Source organism: Microtus ochrogaster, chromosome 18 (assembly GCF_000317375.1).
Source record: "Microtus ochrogaster isolate Prairie Vole_2 chromosome 18, MicOch1.0, whole genome shotgun sequence".
Taxonomy (NCBI): domain Eukaryota; kingdom Metazoa; phylum Chordata; class Mammalia; order Rodentia; family Cricetidae; genus Microtus; species Microtus ochrogaster.
Window position 1 is genome coordinate 16,542,051 of NC_022020.1, and position 17,230 is coordinate 16,559,280.

Sequence of the window (17,230 nt, forward strand, 5' to 3'; positions counted from 1 at the left end):
CAGAAAATTGTCCAGTTCTTTAGATTTTCCAATTTTGTTTAGTATAGTTTTTCGAAGTATGACCTAATGTCTCTGGCTTTCCTCATTGTCTGTTCTTATGTCTCCTTTTTTATTTCTGATTTTGTTAATTTGGATGTTCTCTCTCTGCCTTTTCTTAGTTTGCATATGATTTTGTCTATTTTGTTGATTTTCTTGAAAAATAAACTCTTGGTTTCATTGACTCTGTATCGTTTTCAGAATTCCCTTGGTTTATGTCTTCTTCATTGCCTCTATTTCAGTTTTCAAGTCTTTAACAGATTGGACTGTTTGCTTCACCTGTTTTATTGCTTTGTTCTTGGTTTTCTTTGCTTTCTTTAAGAGACTCTTCAATTTCTTCCATTTTGGTTTGTCTTTTTCTTCATTTTCGAAAGAGATGTATTTATTTATTATGTACTCAGTGTTCTGCCTGCATGTATTCCTGCAGGCCAAAAGAGGGCACCAAATATCATTACTGATGGTTGTGAGTGCATGTGATTGCTAGGAATTGAACTCAGGACCTTTGGAAGAGCAGGTGAAGCTCTTATCCACTGAGCCATCTCTCCAGCCCCCTTTTTCTTCATTTTTTAAAGAAATGTTTTTATTTCCTCTTTTAGGGTCTCATCATCTTCATAAATTTATATTTAATGTTGCTTTCTTCTGCATTTTATGGGTTAGGATGTTCAGGTCTTCCTGTAATGTGATCACTGGGTTTTGGTGTTGCCATGTTGCCTTTTAGGTTTTCAAATGTATTCTTGCATTGGCACTTACCAGTCTCTTCCTCCAATTGGCATAGGCAGTGTCTTTGCCTCTTGGCCCAATCCTTACAGTCTATGTCTGTATCTCAAGGATCCTCTCTTAGAACAATCATTGTAGTTGCTGTCTGTGTCTCGGGGAGCTGCTGAAGTGACCAAGGATGGTGGGTTTGGGAAAAGAGTGGAACTTGTAGATGACAGGGTCATTCAGATGGCAGCGGGGATGGGGAGTTGGTTTTGCCTACCTGCAGGAGTTTTACCTGCTGGCCTGCTTAGTGAAGTTGAGGCAAGTGAGGAAGGGGCCCAGGGTTTAGGATCTAAATATTGGGCTGTCAAGTTGGGGAGTTGGTCCCTCACCTTTTGTTCTGCTCTGTAGAGTTACAGCCTGTGACCCAGAGAGCCTTTGAGATCATGAAGGATGGCTGGGTTTGAGGGAGAAGTGTGACTTGTGGGTTAGAGTTGGTGGGGGTGGGGGTGGAGCAGCCTCCCTAGAGGTGGTGTGCCTGCTGGCTGGCTAATGAAGTTGAGGCAGCTGGGGGAGAAGCCAGAGTTTTGCCCCAGGGTCTGGGGCCTAGAGACTGGGGTGTCCAGCTGGGGAGCTGTAACTCACCACTTGGTCTGCTCTGTGCAGATCCAAAGGCTTTTTATCAATTAAGGATCGTGAGGAAAACAGAAGAGGCTTGATGATTCATCAATCAAAAAGCAGGGGCCAAAAGGCAAAGCCCAAAGGAAACGAGGGTCCAGGAAATGAGAAAGGCACAGGCTGCCTAGTGAGTCATCATGCAAAGTTTGGGGCTGCGGGCTCTAAGTCTGAGAGAACTGTGGTTGTCTGGTACCAGAACTTTACGTGGCCAAAAGACGAGAAACCATGATTAATAGACAAGCCCTCATTCATGTGAAATAGCCAGAGTTGGGGAAGAGAGTGCCCACCAATTGTGCTGGTGTTGGACCCAATGATCCAATAGTTGAAGAAGAGAGGCTGTCATATGTGGACTAGGTCCCAGGGTCCCAACATACCTCAGTGTGTAGCAGGCAGGAGGAAGGACCAGAAGAGTCTTTCCCAATCAGGGAATGAATGCTGTGATTTTAAACACGACATGAAGAGAAGTCATGCCATACAACAAGGCTCACATAGAAGGTTTATTGCAAGAGGGGAGAGAAAGAACAGTGAATGGGGCAGAGAAGGGGACAGAGACCAGTCCCTGGGGACAAAAGTAAAGGAAAATAAAGGGAAAGAAAGAGAGAAAGAAAGAGAGATGCAGGGAGGAGGGGGAGATGAGAGGTGGGCAGACCTACCATTTAAAAGGGAATGTAAGATATGTGCACAGGGGGTGCTCTTTTAGGAGCTACAGCTGAGAATGGATACTGTCGGAACCCCAAGGGCAGGCCAGTTCAGATGCCTGAATACTAACAGGCTAAAAGAACTATACTATTAGATGAATACTCTCACCTAAAGGAATTATAGGACATTGCATCAAACAGAACTTTGGGATGTACTTAAGCATATGTTGAGTTTGTAGACCTCATGTTAACTGTTCTTATAATAATAAAACAAAATATTAAATCTATTAATAGCACTAAATTTTAGTTTCCTGACTACTGTGGGCACATATTTCAATTGCTGCAAGATAGTCATGGTCAAATACTATCTGTCTCATTGGAAAAAGAACTCAAAAGATTGCTCTAGATGAGAAGTGAAGAAGACCTTTTGCACACATTTGTTCTTCCAATAGACAAGTTGGTGCTCACACTGCAAACACCTGGGTGCATAAGAAAATGTTTTCCTTTTTAATTAAAGTAGATTTTCCATGACATGAGCATGCTTTGATTTTGTTGCTATGATTTAAATTTTAATCCATTGCTACTCTTAAATGGAGTTGTCCCTTTAAAATTGTTAAAATTCCAGATTCTCAGATTCCAAAGAGCATTATTGATAAAGCATCCTTAGGATCTGTTATGCAACAGAATGCAACATGCTCACTAATCATACCTGCTCTTCTGTGCCAGACTGCAGTTAACTTTCTATTGAGCTTGGACAGACTTTTACCTGGTTGTTTCTGAAGTCTGTCACTCATAGTTCCTTTTTTAAAGCACCAAATTATATATTCAAAATGCAAAACTTCAAGCTAGTTTCCTATAGACTACAGGACAGAAACAGAAATAAATTTTTAAATAATGCACTTGCAGGATTTCTCTTCATGTGCTCAAATTGAACCTTTGTAAATTATGTCTGAAAACAAGTAAAAACAACGTCAAGTTCATCATTCCTTTCAAGTATTTGGATTTGATCCTCATAAAAATCTCTGCAAGATGATTACAAAAAAAGATGGAAAAGTGAAAGATCTGACCATAAAACAAAGACAAAGACAGGGCAACACTAAACATGGAGAGTATGTTTTCTCAGCCAGCGAATCATCCCCTTCAGTCCAATATGTGAGAAACCTTAGTAACATAAAAGCAGAATGGGGAAAACAGGATTCCATACCCAGATTCCTAAGTAATCACTAGCTCCTTTCTGAAAAACTAAAGATTCTTTTCCTCTCTGAGGAGGCATGAAAGTTTTAGACATGCCTGGGGTTGCCTGCTACTTCCTTGGCAGGTATTGTTATCAATAATGGTACTTTATTGATAAGCTGTGGCTAGATTTTTAATAAATGAAACACATTTGAGAGACTTCAAGCCTTGCTGTGCCTTTAACATTTTATAATTACAAGCTAGAAGCTGGTGAATAAGGTTGGTCAGGGTGGAGCATTGTACCATAGCTTGAAAAAAAATCAATACCTGCTCCTGAGATAGGGCACTTCACCAGAAAGGATATTGCAAGATACAAAAGAGCAGATATGAAAAGCCATTTCTCTGATATTTAAAAAGAAATCTTATTGAGTCAGCAGCGTAGAACACAGATCAGGTGAACCCGCAGAGGCACCATCACTCACGGCTGGTTTCTTAAGATTATATGAATCTGTATGTACTGTATGTTAGATATTAATTTCTGAGATTTATCTTAAAACTGTGAATTCACATACCCTTTCCATTTGAAATATCCTATAAAGGTGAATGAATGGAACTTTTTTTCACTATAGCGCCTTTAATCTTTAATCACTCTTAGGCCAAAATGTATGATTAAGTTATTCGATAAGTTCGAGTTTCATAGACCTAGAACAATCATCTGCTGTGTTTAAACCTACCAGTCACTACTTATAAAATTTGGTAAACTGTCTCTGATACATTGATGAAGTCACGTCATGTCTTCAAGGAAACATTAGATCTCAATTAGAAATCCTCATGATTTTCTCAGACATATATACTATGAACGGACACACAATAACTACCAAGTTTACGCTGTTGCGTTTGCTGAGCCAACCTCAAATTACTAGTAAGCCACTCATGTAGCCTCAACATCTCCCAATTACAGTTCTTCTCTGAGAATAGTCTTATCTTCCACAAAGCTGAATCCTGACTGACTTCCCCAATTGCCTTAGTAATTTCTAAACAAATATGAAATAAACTCAGTATAATATAATCTTATATAACAATATATTCGTTATTAAATGCTATTATAGAATAAATATTAGTTGTAAAAACTTATTTTATATACATTTTTAATCAAAAACCCATAAATGCTTTAAATGACTACTATAGGTACAAAATTCATTAGATGCAAATTTAAGATCAAATGGGGCCTAGTACCATTTTGAAGAATGTGTTTTTACCTATTTAACTACTATCATAGGTAGATTCTCAATATTCTTTACTTTCTTAGGACCATATAGTAGATAAAGATTCCCTAAATTATCCTGTATCAGGATACCCCTGAGTTTTTCATCATGTTTACAGAAGAATGCCAGGACAATAAATAGAGGTCTGCAAAACCATGTTGTTGCATAGTATTTATATTCCCAATAATAAAATAAAAATATTGGCTGGTGTGAAATTCTGCCACTGGATTCTATGTTATTTACTTTAATTTTATTTATTGACTTACTGATTTATATACAAAGAGGATTATCATTTATCTAATTACGTTGAAATAGCCCAGTTTATAAATACAGTGAAAACATTTATTTTTCTTTGAATGATGAGAAATTGCAACTTTTCTATAGCAGGTTTTTAAAAATAGTATTGGAGGGTCATAAAATTATATAATTTGCGGGAAATTATATAATTTATGTAATGTGGTTTGTAGGCATGTTAGCTAGGTAGTACTGATGTTTGTTTACCCCCTTTAGAAGATTTCATGGCACCTAACCGAGCAACTAACTCTTGTTCTAATAGATTTTGTTTCATTCTCTGTTTTGTCATATCACTTTTGAAGACTGAAAATAATCTAATTACCAAGTCATAAGCTATGTTTTGTTGCTTTAAGGTGAGCTAATATTTACTAATCTGTGTATTAATCAGCAGGGCCATTTGTTTAGACTATGATCCACCATGTTATGGCTAGGAGTGCTTTGAAATGTCATTCTGCTGTTATTCACAGATAAGAAAGTTAAAATATGCCAGGGTGAAGATGATTTCCGAAGACTGCATTATGTATCTTAGTGCTCAGGTGATTCATTTCAGTTTAGGTAATCCATGTCAGTCTCCATTCAGCCTCCTAGGAAAAGAGTTTGCTTGTTATGGTGAAGTGATTGTCCAACGCAAATGTACAGAAAAAAGCCTGCCCAAATGAGAATATGCTTCAGGGAGACATGGAACTTTAAACTTTTACTTCATCTAATAAGAAAAATACTAATGGGTCTTCTCCAGGTCCCCAAAATACTTTCACAGTGAGTGACCCATGTATTATAAAATACTCTAGTTAGGTTTAAGGTTTCTTTGTAGAAATTATTTTAATATTTTTATTTATGTCTGCTGCTCTCTTTTTACAGATCCATTCTTGAGTAGAGAATCAATTTTATTTGTGTTTTTAATTTGTGTAACTGTTATACTGCTAAGAAAGGTTCTGATGTGTTGATTGCTACCACCCACTGAATCTCCATCACTGTCTCAAGATGAGAGATAAATAAAAGGCTACCTGTAAATACTAGTCAAACTTAAGGAAATCAAAAGCTAGAAAATGGGAAAATAGTACATATTTATATATATATACACTAAATTAAAATTTTAAATCTGTTAATTTGTCTTCTTTAGTGTAAAAAATAATATATTAAAAACCACACTATTAGCAAACAACAATAAGTACAATAATTCAAATATTTATTTTTATTTTATTTTTGAGATTACAACATAATTCCTTCATTGTCCCAACCCTCCCCAAACTCTCCCTCAAATTCATGGCCGCTTTGTCACCAATTTTTATTGCATATATATATATATATATATATATATATATATATATATATATATATATATATATATAGTATTTTTTCCTTTTTTATTGATTTTTATTGAGCTCTACATTGTTCTCTGTCCCTTTTCCTGCCTCTACCCTCCCCTTCAACCCTCCTCCAAGGTCCCCATGCTCCCAATTTACTCAGGAGATCTTGTCTTTTTCTACTTCCTATGTAGATTAGATCTATTTAAGTCTCTCTTAGTGTCCCCATTGTTGTCTAATATCTCTGGGTTTGTGGTTTGTAGGCTGGTTTTCTTTGCTCTGTGTTTAAAAACCACCTATGAGCGAGTACATGTGATAATTTCTGTGTCTGGGTTACCTCACTCAAAATAGTGTTTTCTAGCTCCATCCATCTTCCTGCAAAATTTAAGATGTTGTTATTCTTTTCTGCTGTGTAGTAAATATAATCTCTTTAGACCATATAATGTTAGTTTTAGGTGTGTGTTTTCATGGTTTATCATTTGGAGCTGGAAGAGCATTGGTGATACCCTGTCAGTTTTTCCTAGTTGCCTGTAGAACTTTGTGTAGAGTTGAGGTTTTGTGGGCTTTTCCTTTTTACTTTAGCATTCCATTGGTTTCATTATTCTGTTTGCTTGTGGGAAGTGATTTTAGGTATGTAGATTCTGACATATCTAGGAGGCAAAATCTCACAACAAACTCAATGTTCCTTCAGCTATAATAATCTTGTCCCTCCCCCCTCTTCTGCATGCTTGAGGTGAGGGAGTGTTTTGTAGATATGTCCATTGTGAATGGTCTCCACAGCTCTGCATTTGATCGGTTAGTCTTTGTGTAGTAGTCTCCATTTGTTGCAATTTGAAATTTCCTTGATGTGGCTTTTTTACTGCATGTGGGTATAAGAACATTTTTTTTTTGTTTTAGATTACTGTTAAGTACCATGCTGCTTTATTAAGTTGGTGGCTGTAGATTCTCCCCTACTATTCTTGACTGCACCAGCACTGATTATTTAGCAATGTTTCCAGTGCCATGAATGGACTGCCCCGTGTTGAGCAGGTCTTAAGTCCAATTAGAGAGCTATTGGTTTCTGGTGAGGTATTCATACCACTCCTGTACCTTAGAGCCCACGCCATGGCAGTCATTAATGTGGTTCATAAACCTCTTAGCTGGCTAGGATTGATGTTTGTTTTCCTCATTGGGATGATTGTGTATCCCCTTGTGCTGTTAGGGAAGCAACCCCTCAGGGAGAAGGCACTAAGGTCAGTCTCAGATCAGGGGTCTCTCTCCCCCGTTTCTGGAGTCATGGTATCTTTGGCACTACAAATTTACCTTCCTCATCTGAGAAAGTTAACCAAGTGCAACAGCAATAGATTGTTTATCTGGGGAATCTTGTAGACAGTCCTAGCCAACAACTCAAAAAAGGGTTTTTTGATGTGTGTTATTAGGGTTTTGTTCTTTTGCCTCTGGCTCTAGGAGAGAGCACTGTCAGACCAAATGAAAAAAAGTTCATTAAATCCATATTTATCCACTGTGACAGTGTTCCACCCCAGATATATGGATATATGTGATTATATGTATATATATACATATATATATATGTATATATTTCCCCCCTCTCTGTGTGTTTAATTATGTTCAAGTAGGTTGTTATATATTTAATTTTTTGGTAGAAAGAGAGTATAATTTGGCTTTTTCAGAAATCTTTGTTGTTATTTTAATCACCTCCCTCCTTCTGTATTTTCCTTTGTCTACACTTCCTAAGGGTGCTCCTTTTCCCATTTCCCCTATCTGATCGCATGTATCCTGCTATTTCCTTTTACTCTTCTACTGCTTTCTTCTATATAAACATTTCACTCCCTCCCTAGGGAGCTCCCCTTTTCCCTCTTCACTTACCAGATCACTTGGAAACTGCTATTCCCTTCTCTTTTGCTCCCCAAATCTTCTATCCTGCCAATGTTCCCATTTCACTTTCCTGGATTCTGTTGTTGCTACCAGCTATGAACAGAAATCTAAATGTTCAGATCTGAAAGCCTTCATTAAGAGAGTATGCAAAATCATTTTTTTCTGAGTCTTGGTTAACTTACTCGGTATGGTATTTTGTAGTGAGGTGATCAATTATATGAAAAGATAACTAAAATTGCATAATGAAAAATGTACCCTATCATACAGAAATCTGAGTGGGATGATACCAGAGACTCTGATATCTGGAAAACTGTCATTAAAAATCAAATGTAGAAAAATGAGAATGAGGTGGGCAAGGTTCATAATTCAGGAAGATAAGTCTGACATCCGTGTAGCCTTTGTAATTCTGTAATCACCATGGAACTGCGCTTCAGAGAAAATGAAAGATATATAACATATGTGTTGGAGGCCATGTCAATCATAAGGATTATATGTTCCTAGCACACCTCTAGACAATAAATAAAAAAGTTGTTTATCCAAATATGCATTCATAAAACAATGGAAGTGTCTGTGTATCTAAAATCTCAGAGTAAATTCTAAATTTGAGGCATTATTATATCAAAATGCAGCAAAAATGTGCATAGTACTTTGTAACTTTGTATTTCTTTAATAGGAGTCAAAACCTCATGCCTGTATCCTCATAAGCAATGTAACTAAGATTAAATTAAAGTATTTCATGGTTGATAGCATATTTTATACTTCTCAAAGAAACGAATTCTCAACTGGGCCAATGACAATTCTAGTTCAATATATGAAACGCAGTTAAATGTTCAATGTAAGTGAAAGAAAAAGGAAGAATGAATAGTTACTAGTGAAAACTAATTAAAATAAACAGTTTATTTATGTTTCTAACAACTGTCAGAGAAGTTATTATTATTTATTTATGTATATGAAAGTGCGTCTGGGTCTACGAGTGTGCACTTGCTTGTCATAGCCATATGGCTAAAAAAACAAGTCTGAATTCTGCTAAAGCTGGAATCATAGGCAGTTGTTTAAATTGGGTACAGGTCCTGTGCAAGAGTACCAAGTAGTCCTAGTTGCTGAGACAGCCATATATATGACTCCTCTAATAATTTTTGAACTACAAATTTTCTTAATAGATGCTATAAATATTTTGTAGGAATACAAAATATATCAACATTTCATACTAAGAACAAAAGATTAAATAAGTTTGAGAAAATAAGAAATCATTAGTAGGCTGGTTGAATACTAGATACTAATTTAGACACCACCAAAGAAAGGAATAGCCTACAGGAGAGTAATTAAAAGTAGAAACCCTGAATATAGCCCTCTAGAATGTGTGATATGATACATGTGTTTCCACATTCAAACTAAAGAAATTCAAAGGCAGAAAATCTTAAGGGAGACAGATGTCATCAAAAATAAAATAGAACAAGAAATAAGTAAAAGTCATTTACCATACTAAAGCAGAGGAAGAATCATAGGTGATATCTTTCAAGCTATCATAAAAAGGATACAGTATAGTGACATATTAAAAAAACAGAAAGCAAAAAGCATATTGTCTGGTATTCTATATATCATGAAATTACTCTTCAACATATCAATGTGTGTGTGTGTGTGTGTGTGTGTGTGTGTGTGTGTGGTGTGTGACATATGGCATATGCACATATGAAATATGTATAATACCTAGGAAAATTCAGCATAGCACTGTCTTCAAAGAACTCTTAAAAGCAGCTGTTCAGAGAAAGGAAATAATATTGATTAGAAACTTAGAAATCCATGTAAAAAACAATCATATTTTACATTGATATGCTTGATTTAATAAACTGCTTGCTTACAATATCAATATGGTCATAGTATGTAGGTATGTGCAATGAATGACAACAGCATAATGGAGAAAGAGAGGTGTTTGTAAACAGGTTAGTAAAGAATAACAGAGCATCACAGTAAGGGGAATACACACATCTTTCTCTATCTGACTCCACCGAACATGACACTCCCTGTAGCTTTATGCTGCCAATGGCAAGCCATCATGTGTCTTAAGGATAACCAGATCTGCCTTGTGTAGGTACACATTATTTTCTAGGTCACTGTTTTGGTCATTACACATTCATCTGCTGATTGACATTTGAGTTGACTCTGTGTCTTTGCTACTATGATCACTGTAACCATAAGCACATCATTAAGAAATGCTTGTAGATGTTAATATTACTTTCTATTAATGCAATCTAGAAACAAGATTAATAGATAATATGTTCCGTTTCTTTTCCAGCTTTTGTAGACACTTCAAGTTTTTCTTCATAAATAGTGGCCTTACTGGTAAACAAGCATATATGGGTCTGAATAAACTACTGTATATTATAAGAATAACTAGAGGACAGATGTTCCAAGGCTCCAACAACCAAGTAAAGATAATTAGATAAAATTATTTATTTCCTGATCTTTAAGTTTATGCAAATTGTATTGAAATAGCACACCATAATTTACAAATATTACAATCATGTGTTAATGGCCCCTAAGTTAAATAACTAAGTAGCACATAGAAATGTTTATGTGTGTGTATATACATAAATATATATGTATTATACACATATATAATTTGATCATGACATATTACAGACATGTAATGAATTATGAGTATGTCCATGCATTTCCAAATCTAAGTACCTCGTTGCAGAAACGTGAGCAGCATACAGCAGCACAGTTTGTTATGATCATTATTCTATTGACCAATTAGACACTTTAGGGGAAACACAATAGTTTTTAATAAAAACTACCACTATTTATACATCTAGAAGTTGATATTCTTCTAAAAATGAATTTATTACAAAATTAAAAGAATAATCCATATAATAAAATACCAAATCCTATAAAACTTACATGAAAATAAACAATTATCAAAATATGAATATGATGGTTTACAGCAGCTTTTACAGATGACTTTTAAGCCCTCTAAATGCCTAGGACATCCTTGAATACACGAGATGATGGATGGGCAACCTGTGGTATATTAATAATACAGAATGCTATTCAACAATTAAAATTATTAACTTGCAAGCTATGAAACAACTTAGCTAAACCTTATCTACATATTGCTGAGTCATCATGTGACAGTGAATTGTGGGGCAGTGGTTAGGCTAGGTTAGAGCTAGGGACAGGTGACTTTACACGGAAGAGAAAACGGTATAAAATATAGTCATTGTAGATGCATGACACAATGCCTTTGTCAAAACCTGTGCTACATACAGCACAAAGACTGAGACCTAGTGCATGCAAATTATTTAAAAAATCATTTAGGCAGTTAGGTGCTTTCAGAACAGCATGCATAATGTGGCATCACCATCCGACTGTATTAAAAATATATGAAATAACTTCACTGAAGGAGATTAAGTTGCAGATTTAAACAATTTCAGAAATCAGTGGGTATTGGTAAAGTAAGAGAAAAAGAATGTGTACTGAATGCTTTACTTGAATTATTAGTACAGAGCTTCCCCATAGGGATTCAGGTTATGGTTTACACTGCACATAGTGTGTTTATTGAGAATAAACATAGCTGTAAATACATAGTGGGCAGTATGTGAGAGGATTCTATTGATTAGAGTGAAAATTTACATAAGTTTGACAGAAGATGATTCAAAATTCTATGTTATAACAGGTTGGAGTTGAATGTATACAAAATGTTCATACTTAACATAGTGAAGAAGGAAATAATCACATATGAAAATACATATGTGCATGGATGGACAGATATGCATGTTCTTCTGTTTTATCATCTGAGACTGCTACAAAGTACATTAGTAACAATCCTGAACTTTAATACCACTTTTGAGGAACAAACTAATTCCTTGTTGGGATTAGAAATCTAATACATCAGTGAGGAGCAACTTGTAGGGTCACAAGGCAAGAAATCTCACATAAGCAAAATGTATGAAGTTATGCAAAGAGAACTGTGGCCAGTGGGAGGTCTCAGTGGAATCATGAACAGTTTGAGTGAAAAGAGGAACTATAGGCCTTGTAAAATAAACATCTGTGAGTCATTATTTAGCTAAATAAATGAATCAACACACAAAAATATAGAAACATATGCCATGCAAAATATTATAAAAGACATATATGGCAATTCTGGCTCCAAAGCAGGTCAACATGGGGATTCTCTCATAAGCAATAAGCATTGTCTCTGTATAGCTCTATCTTTCCACAAAGTTCAGCACAAAACAGCATGATAAGGAGCAATTTTGCAAGGGAGAAATATCTCAAGTTTTCCTGTAGCTTGGAGTTAGGTTAGCATATGATAGCTGATTGTGCTTACCTATGATTGGATATGATCAAAGTAACACTCTGTCTATATGGTCATCTTTTCAGCTGAAAACCTAATCCAATCATAAAAAAATTCATCTTAATGCAATGGGATGACATTCTAAAAGGTCATACAATCTTTGACCTTCTCAGTAGTTCTTACTGCTTTGGTTTTCATTTTGAGTCTTACTTAACCAGGACTCCCTGGTTTTCCCACTGAGAATCTGTGTGGAAGCATATGTGATCCCCCAGAACTAACTATCACTGGGATTATTAATTCTTGCTACAGTTTTTTATGGGTTTAGAGATCTGAACTCGAATTCAGGACTACATGCTTGAATAGTGGGCATTTTACCTACTGAACCATTACTCCGGCTCTTAATACACTTTTTTCCTTCATTCACTCTCCAAAGCTTTTAGTAACCAAATGACAGAATCAATGCATTCTACAATAAACGTAAGGAAGAAGTAGGAACAGTTTAGAGCAATACATCTCAGAGTGGCAATAATGCCATCTACTTTATATTATGAAGATAACTGCATCAAGGAGAAAAAACAAGACAAAAAAAACATGCAGATAAAGGAATGATTTTACATGTGAATGAATATCCTTAGTTAATAGAAATGCAATGATTAAAAAAAACATACAGCCAATTTTCCAATAGTCAAACTAATAAGATATTATAAGAAATTATATATTTTGTATGAAGAAACAATAGCTGATTTAGTTTTTATAAATCACCCATTTACATCTGCAAATAAAGTTAAAAATGAAATGTATCAAAATTCATATAAATGCATTTAACAAAATACCTATTGATTTTTTAGTCTTGGGTTTTGATCCTACTGCACATACTGGCTTTGTGGGAGTCTAGGCTGTTTGGTTGTTCACCTTAATAGACTTGGAAGGAGGTGGGAGGTCCTTGGACTCCCCACAGGGCAGGGAACGCTGACTTCTCTGAGGGCTGATGAGAGAGGGGGAGTTGATTGGGGGAGGGGGAGGGATAAGGGAGGCAGTGGAGGGGAAGAGACAGAAATCTTTAACAAATAAATTAATTGATAAAAAAAGAAAGAAAACCAGAAAAAATAAAAGCAGTTTCTTCAATCTTGTCAAAATCATCAATGAGACACTAAAATCTTCAAAAAAATATGTTACTTTAAAATAAAGAAGAAAGTCATCTATGCTGTAAAACTGTCATCTTACCTCTACGGAAAAGGATGCATTCTTGACTTGTTGGAAAGGGAGGTTTAGCCAACAGGTAAAGGTAAGGTCCACAAGCAGAGTGATAGAGGAAGACTCCTGGCACCGAAAATGCTCTAATAGCCCATCTGCAATACTAAAATACTATAAAGCCAAAATGACAAAGATTCCCACCCCTGCATGTCTAAAATTAAAGAAAGACTGGTCATGTAAACTGTGAATCATTACACTGCTTTGGGGAATATTAAAGATTGTTACCACTCTAGAAAACTTAGGCATGTATCTCCATGCTACAGGACATTCCATTCCTAGGTACTTACAAAGAGAAGTGGCATTGGCACAGTGACATTTATTTGTATGTTCACATAAACTTCACAAGTAAAGAGAAACCATCAGAATACTAGAAACAGTCTGCAAAAAGTGGAGGTCTCTGTCTTCTTTCATGGCCTGATGAAGATTAATATTCAGGAGGATACCTATATGTTTTTCTTTGGGTTCACCTTCTTATTTAGCTTCTCTAGGATCACTAATTATAGGCTCAATATCCTTTATTTATGGATAGAAACCAAATATGAGTGAGTACACCCCATGTTCCTCTTTTTGGGTCTGGTTTACCTCACTCAGTATAGTGTTTTCTATTGGGAGGCGGTGGCAGGGAGGAGGCAGAAATCTTAAATAAATAAATAAATAAATAAATAAATAAATAAATAAATAAATAAATAAATAAATAAAGTGGAGGTTTGAGGGGTGGTTGAGAAAGCCCAAAGGTTAAGAGAATGTAATGATCTTGCATTAGGAGGATGTAATTCAATTCCTAACAGCCTTATGGCTAGTAACAATAGCTGTATCTCCTGTTACAAGGGATGTAACAGCCCATTCTTGTCTCCATAGTCATCTCTGTGGCACACAGATATGAATGCAGGCAAACACTCATACATATTATTTTTCTAACCTTAAAAACCAAATTATTAAATGAATATTAATGTACCATAATATGTCATAGCCACTTTAGAATATGACAGCATGAACTTTTGACACAGAAACATCATGGATACCTCTAGAAATATACAGACTGACTGAAAGAAGCTAAATATAAAAGAAATCCATTTGTATGTGAGTGTGGAAGTAAAATATCAAAAAAAATTAGATAAGTTATAATATCAGAAAGCAGATTAGTCTTGTTAAGGCAACAGGGGATAAAGAACCTTATAAAAGGTCCACAAAGAGTGGATATATTTTAATTCAGGTGATGACTTTATATCACGTCTAAACCGTTTCTCTTTTTTTTATTTATTTATTAAGGATTTCTGCCTCTTCCCCGCCACCTCCTCCCATTTCCCTCCCCCTCCCCCGATCAAGTCCCCCTCCCTCATCAGCTCGAAGAGCAATCAGGGTTCCCTGACCTGTGGGAAGTCCAAGGACCACCCACCTCCATCCAGGTCTAGTAAGGTGAGCATCCAAACTGCCTAGGCTCCCACAAAGCCAGTACGTGCATTGCCATTGTTCTTGAGTTCTCAGTAGTCCTCATTGTCCGCTATGTTCAGCTAGTCCGGTTTTATCCCATGCTTTTTCAAACCCAGGCCAGCTGGCCTTAGTGGGTTCCCGATAGAACATCCCCATTGTCTCAGTGTGTAGATGCACCCCTTGCGGTCCTGAGTTCCTTGCTCGTGCTCTCTCTCCTTCTGCTCCTGATTTGGACCTTGAGATTTCAGTCCCGTGCTCCAATGTGGGTCTCTGTCTCTGTCTCCTTTCATAGCCTAATGAAGGTTAATATTCAGGAGGATGCCTATATGTTTGTCTTTGGATTCACCTTCCTATTTAGCTTCTCTAGGATCGTGAATTATAGGCTCACTGTCCTTTGTTTATAGCTAGAAACCAAATATGAGTGAGTACATCCCATGTTCCTCTCTTTTGAATTAGCGTTTCTCTTGCAGGTTTTATAGGTATGCATCGTGACCAGAAATCTTGTAAAAATGTTATTTTTCCAGTCATGACACTTCAAAGCATACATGATTTAATAACACCTTTTTAAAGTGATTAAATGTAAGTTAAAAAGTTAAGTACTTGTTAAAGCTTTATTAAACAACGGGACTCTAACCAAATAAGAAAAATTCAGAGTTGATGATTCCTTTAGGGACCAAAATATACACTCTCTCACAGAAGTAAACTAAACATTGCAAGATTTTCAAATATGCTCATGAATGCCAATTTGAGTATGTACCAGGAACATAAGGAAGTTTTAAAATTAGAAAATCTATTAATGAATTTCAGCATTTAGTAGATCAAAGCAAGAAAAATGTTAAATGATCACATGAAGTGAAGCAAGGAATCTAATAATAGTCAACAGTACCATGACTGAAAAAATAACATTTTACAAGGTTTCTCCTCATGATTAATGCCTATAAAACCTCAAAGAGCAACACTAAATTAAAAATGTTTAATAAATCTTAGCTTAAATTAAAAATAAATCTTTTCTAGGATTAATATTTCTATTTATTAACAGAAGTCTAAGACACTGTAGATGCACTAGGCAAATAAAGAGAAAAAGACCAGAGAGGCAAAATGAAAACTGCCACTATCATTGTTTATGCAGAAAACTCAAGATAGTCAATAGACACACTATTAGAATTAAAAGGAGAGTTAATGAAGGTTAGCTGTTTCTGACTCAGTATATAAAAATCAATGCCATTCATATAAGTTAGCCATTACAACATATAATCTTTAAATGTCAAAGAAAATATCTAACATAAGTGTGACTGATAATTAAAAATATGCAAGAACTTATGAAAATATTGAAAATTTATTGAAGGAAATATAAGTTAAAAATTGTAATCTTCAAATAAGTATATACTGAGGGGGGGTCAAAAGAAATTCAAATAGCAGTGAAAATCACTCATCCAAGAGAGGGTGTGGAGCTGTGTTTACAGTATTCTTCAACACTGCATACCTCTGATTTCATCAGATCTTGCAAGCTGGTGGAAGTGAAACGTATATACGCAATAATACATTAATATCAAGCTCATCCATTTAAAAACGGATAGACCCATCTGGAAAGAATATGCTAAGATGCTTTCTTATTCAGACTATAAATCACAATGCAATTGGGAGCCTCTATATCTATGCTGTTCCTTAAATTATTTTTCTCTGCATCATCAAGACTTTTGGAGATTCTCGGTTCATTGAAAAGAATGTTTCAGGGGCTGGAGAATGGTCTCAATGGATAAAATTCTTGCCAGAAAAATATGAGGACCTTAGTGTGGATTCTCAGGCCTCAAAAGCTGGGTATGCTGGAGCCTGTAACCTAATCTAGGAATCAGTTCAAAGGATACCAGCCAGTCTGTCTAGCCAAACCCATGAGCTTAAGGTTTGAAAAGAATCTCTTGAAAAAAAATAAAGACGAAAACAAATGGAGAAATATTACTAATAAATATCTCTGCCCTTCAAACCCCAGACACGAGGAAGAAGCATACTTGTGAATACACACAGAAGATACATACACACTCAAAAAATTTTGTAATACCTTCAGTATCTACTCAAAGACGTTCACCAAAGCAATTGATATTACCTTCTTAAGTTAACTTATGTGCTGAATTGAACTACAAGGAAATGTGAGCTGAACATTTCCCATAAGTGGAATTCTGTTCTTCTCTGCAGTTGTTCTATTTTTCTACTTTTCTTCTCCTCCTCCTTCTTTTCCTTTCTTCCTTCCTTCCTTCCTTCCTCCCTCCCTCCCTCCCTCCCTCCCTTCCT